Source organism: Gastrolobium bilobum, unplaced genomic scaffold (assembly GCF_033153095.1).
Source record: "Gastrolobium bilobum isolate Gb01-03AN ecotype WA unplaced genomic scaffold, APGP_CSIRO_Gbil_v1 utg101799, whole genome shotgun sequence".
NCBI classification, from domain to species: Eukaryota; Viridiplantae; Streptophyta; class Magnoliopsida; order Fabales; family Fabaceae; genus Gastrolobium; species Gastrolobium bilobum.
The window spans coordinates 29,033-35,032 of NW_026897522.1; positions in this window are offsets into that span (position 1 = coordinate 29,033).

The window sequence follows — 6,000 nt, forward strand, 5'->3', positions numbered from 1 at the left end:
ATAAACGAAAGTCCATCTCTAAGATAAAATATAAAAACTTAGATGCAAATATAAGAAATTTTACGTGTGGATAATATAAAAATTTATTACATGCTGGTATATAATGCTGACAATTAGGTTGCAAAGTGGAGTCAGTCTGGAGGACTGACCCGCCTATAATTTTTTGTAATTGAATTAAAATTTTGCTGTTCTTATTTTATATTAAACATAATAACTCAAAAATTTGCCAACTCTATGTATAAAAAGTTGGAGTTAGGTAGCTAACAATATTTGTTTAAATAAAATGCAGAGATATATTTTTATGATTTACATTAACTTTTACGAGACAGGCAAACAGATTTCTTTTTTCCCGTGCATCGCACGAGTTATACTTAATTTTGAAGGAGTTTTTTTATGTAGGGTTCTGATTTGGATCATTATCCAGGAAAACTTAACGTTCTTAATGAAAATTCCATGTTATTTAAGGTCAACGTAAAAAAAATAATTTGGAGTCATATAATGAGCCAAGATATTAAATTTCAATTGTTTGAAGCAGCGAAGCTATTGTCACCTCATTCTTTAAGTCTTTGGTGGACCCAAATGTATGTTGTTGTTTTTTAAAAATTTATCATTGCGGGTTCTTTATATTGTTACAAGTTTTTAGCATGTGTATTGATTTGATGCTGTTTAGACACATTTGTTCCAATGTAAGCAAAAAATATGACTCATACATGATTATTTGGTTAATTTGTAATCAAATCCCTTTCAGACAACGCTTTTTGGTTTCTAAAAAAAAAATAACTCATTTTTTTTCCTAGATTATTACTTCTGGGTGTTAACATATTAACGTAATTTATTTAATGAGTATTTGCACTTTGTATCGTAGGCATAAATATGATAGTAGAAGAGGATGTCCCTGGTAATGCATAAACATAGGAAATCACATGTTTGATATGTGTTGAACTCATTCCTCCAATGATTGCTACAGAATGACACTGAATTAATAGTGTTTTTTTATTATAGGTACAAGCTGATCTTTTAATTCTATATTTGCTTAGTCTGTTTGTTACCTTGATTTTATTAGTGCTGTTATAGTTAGCAATAAGTTGTATGCATTTTTCTTTTTTTATCCATCCTCATTTTAACATAGTCTATTGTGGCGTATTTATTTTTTACATAACTCATCGAGTAGATAACTATATTTGATTTGCATAATATTGATCACTCTCGATAGCAGATTTGCATAATTATAATATTTATTTTTTACATAACTCATCGAGTAGATAACTATATTTTTTACATAACTCATTGATAGTAGATAACTATATTTGATTTGCATAAAAAGTTTGAAAAAGAAAAAGAAAATGACACACTCCATATAGTACATGCCTGTTCAATAATTGGCAGCACATGATGGGTTTGAAAGACACCTAGCCAGTTCTATCCTGCATAGATAAAAAAAATTAAGAAATTGGAGGCCTATTGAATTACTTTTTATTATGGCAGAAAAATGAAAAGAGAGAAAGATGGTATACCTGCATTCCTTAAGCAAGCAAGCACAAGTTTTGACAGCGTCAACAGCATTAGCTGATGGAATGATCATTAAAATGCATACCAAAATACTAGCTATTTTCATGATGCGTAAATAACTCCAATATTTGAGAAAAACGAGGCATTCTGCCGACCGCAAATTCGAATACCTGTTGTAGTCAAACAAGGGGTAAACTCAGAGAATAAACATTGGACAGAAAGGTGTTGTTGTAGGAACAAAGTTTTCATTTTTTCACACAAGGGGTAAGTATGATTGTATTAACAATGAAGTTGGAGGAACTAACTCACTAGCAGTTACTTACCCGTGATATACTTTTAGGGAGTGGAAGAAGAATCTACTTTCCCTTCGTGGTGTTGCCGCCACAAACTACAAGAAAGTCTATAAGGTCTTAATAAGCGCAAGGGTGTTGGCTTTCTGGTGGTGTACATTACTTTGAGCACTACCACACTAGGAGGATATTGAAACCCTCTTGTTATGTGAAATCTTAGATCACCTGTAACTGTAAGGCCTACTTTTATACATATTCCTGGAGTGCCAGTGCCTTCTTGATGGGATAACAACATTGAATGTGCACGCAACATCATACATACATGTAATATATGGATGTCCTCACTTCCAAATGTGACCAGACACTGCAAAAAAGTAAAAATAAAAAATAAATAGCAAGATAAATAGCACATCTAGTTATAGCTAGTAATCTCTTTTAAGTAGAATACAGAGGTAATCATGACCCAAAATGGCATGTGCAAGACACTATTAAGACAAAATAAAAACATTATAGGCCCAAAATGATGCATGCTGTCATTAGTTTTTTTAATATATGTATATGTGATAATTGAAAGCAGAGATATTATTTAGAATGAAGAGAGTGGGATACATGCTGGAATATTTTAAGTAATATTACTAACAAAGTAACCACACATACAATTGCATATATACATACGAGTGCAAATACAAATATAATTATGGTTAATCATAAGCTCATAAAACAAGGTTTCTCTTATTAAACAAAGGTAAAAAAAAAGTAATAAAACTTGAATAAAATAAATAGGAAAAAAAATAAAGGTTAAATTAAAATTTGTATCCTTATATTTGACGTTCACTTTAAATCTCATCTGTATACAGAATTTCTTCCGGTCCCTAAATGAAAAAAAAAAAATCTCATAAGTCCCCATGTTTACGATAGTCATAACTCCTTGAACTACTCCTACGTGGCTAATAGACTATGATGTAACTCTAGCTTGTGTTTGACTAGTTATGTTAAATTAAATAGTTTATCCCTATACATTACACTAATTTTTAATTTGGTCTCTTCACGAAAGAAGTTTTCAAATCGGTATTTATAAGTGAAATTGTTCTTAACCCATTCCTTGTTGTCTACACTCCTATTGCTTCAATCACACTCCTAGTCTCTGCCTATGGCCCACCTCTCCCACTCTCTGACGAAATCTAAACACACAGCTGAACTAAGTTGAATGATTCAATCCAATGCTATAGAGTTTGACAGAGAGATGAGTAAAATAACAAACCCAGCCAACTTGAGTAAAAAGTGCAAAATAGCTTAATAATTAAATTGAACTTCCTTCCTCCAATTAACATAAACTGTATCAGATTCAACGCTAAGGAAAACGGGATAGAAACAATCAATGCCTTCCTAATAAGAATATCCATTACCTGACTAATTAAATAAATCTACATTTTACATGTTTTGTTTCAGAAGATTACCTTGACCATTTTTTGTTTCATAATGGTAAATCAAGTGAAATTACCAGTTCTATATCAATTGTTGATTCAATCTCATACATCATCCGAGATTCAACACCCCCTCGTAGCCTTCCACAAATTATTCCAGATAATGAAGAAGGAAAAATTCTAAAAGAGAATCGATGAGAAGATATATAAAAGGAACCTTGAACTTCATCTGATGGTAACGAGCAACTGCAGAGAACTATACGCTACCCGATCTGATCTCTCATCATCCTCCGATGAATCACTGTCTCCATTGGTGAGCGAGGAAGAGTATTGGAAGCGCTGGAAACAGAGCTCTCTCTGAAACTCTAGCTACTGCTTCTCTCTAGAACCGGATCGTTGGGATCAGAATTGAACCTTCAAAGCAACAAATTCGCAAAAACAGAGTGAAGATTAAAACGAAGATAACAGACGCACGAACGAACGAGAGAGTGTGTGAGCTTGGTTAAGGTTACATTGGAGTAGAAAGCGAAGGAGGAGGAGGCATTGTGTGAAGAAGAAGTAGAGACGATGCAACCATTCGTTGTTGGGAACTTTGGGAATTTTATTATCTGTTAAAAAAAATTTATAACGGCCATCCCTCAGAAAATGTTCAAAAATTTAGAGAGTATAAATATTGTGGGGGTCAAAACTGGCCATAAAATTATAAAAACTAAAAACTAAAACTAAAAATAGAATGTGGCGTTTTCTAAAAATATCATAATCTACATAATTATTGGGGGTTTTATAAACCTCCACAAAATAACCTCCACAAATTACACATTTTTTTGTAGTGAAAGATGATAACTTAACGTTGGGGTTGGTCAAGCACACCTAGAAATGCATGTTTAAGTGTCTAGAATCAGTAAAAACCCAACCTTGGAAGGATATCTTCACGAAATGCAGTTTCTGCATTCTGTCGTGAAATATCCGGATATCTGCTCGAGAAATATCCGGATATGTGATATCTGGATATGGGATTTGGATATCCGGATATTGGATATCCGGATATGGGAATCTGGATATCCGGATATGGACAGTGAGATATCCGGATATTGCATATCCGGATATGTCCCGTGGAATATCCGGATATTCTGGGATTTCGAAGAACAGTAGCTGTGTTGTGTGTACAGTAGGCTATTGGAGGTTTGTGGACCCTAGTTTGATGAAGTTGAGCTTCTGTAATTAATGAACTAAGTCAGAATCAAGTGATTGAGGGCTTATGGCTTGGTATGGAGCCTTAAGACGTAAAACGTAAAGGAAAGGCGATGTCTTTAAGTTATATGCTTGTGGTTCAATATTATTGATATAGTATTGGTCCATAACAGATTGTGAATCTGCTGTGTTTGGACTTTGAGCTGTGGACTCTTGGCTTTGGGTGTTAGCTTGCAAGGTAAGCTTTTGTGTCCTCGGTTTAGCCATGTTGTGGTTCCACCATGTCCCTTAAGGGTGTGGTTATATGCATGCTGTGTTACATGCTTGAATATTTGAAATGCTATTGAGCTTTATGTGTAATGGATTTTAATATGCATGTGTGGTTTCAAATTGACGATAAGCCTGAGTATGTGGCGTCATACGATATGGTGATCCGGGGTGAATGCAAGTGGCGTCTTGCACTAGTGTGGGTATTTGGCGTATATAAATCCTGCATTTCTCTGGCCAGTAGAATAGAATTGACACACATGACATGATTATCTGCTGCATAGCACTATTTTAGAACTGAGGATGATAAACTGCTTTTGAACTTATATTGCACATGTAAGTGAGCTTGGGGTGGAAGATCCTTGAGGACCCCTTGTCTTACTGAGATTTCTTGTTTAGAGATCTCACCCCACGTTTGGGGAATGCTTATTTCAGGTTCAGGTAGTATGGTGACTGATGCCTCTGGCGGCAGGAGGCCAGAGCTTAGCTGATTATGATATTATGTTGTATTGCTGCCATGACTGGATTTGGATGCTGTTTATGTTTTCCGCTATTTATGATTATGTTGTTGTTGAGACTGATGTTGGGCGTGTTGCCTTATTTGAGTGAGCATGGGGATTGTCCATTACACTTTATGTTAGTACTTTTAGATTGGAGTTGTATAAACTGTTAGATGGTCCGGTCTACGTTGTTGTAGTTCCGTGACTAGAGCCACACTTTTATTATCTATATTATGAGGTATTTCAGTTAGCTGTTTTATTGCAATTCCATACAGGCGATGTTTTATTAATTGATTAATAAGAAAGTTGGTAATGTGAATGACATCATAATTGAAAAGAAAAAGATATTCCGCATTTTAATTAAGCGCTGCTTAATACGATAGAATGATATCATTACCCAGATATATACGGGGTGTTACAGTTCCTAATTTTCAGCAAAATTTTTTTGACGACAACGTAGAGATGATTCTGTTTGATGAAAAGGTATTTGTTTTTGTTTTATTTTTGATATTACTGTTGGTTTGCGGTCCATGTTTTTAAAATGTACTAATCTATGCATGTGTTTTGTAGGGTGGAAGGGTCCACGCTGCTATCAAGGGTTCTTTAAATATCCGTAACAAAATTCACGAAGGAGAAGTTTATTTCATAAAAATTTTTGGAGTTGGTTTGAATAGTGGGAGTTTCAGGCCAACTAAGCATGATTATCGTTTGTCCTTCAACTTGAGGACTGATGTAAAATCCACTATTGATTCTGCTGGAATAGGGGAAGTTCGTGAGCGTAGGGGTCACAAGCTCAAGTGCACTCTCTGGGAGGACTAC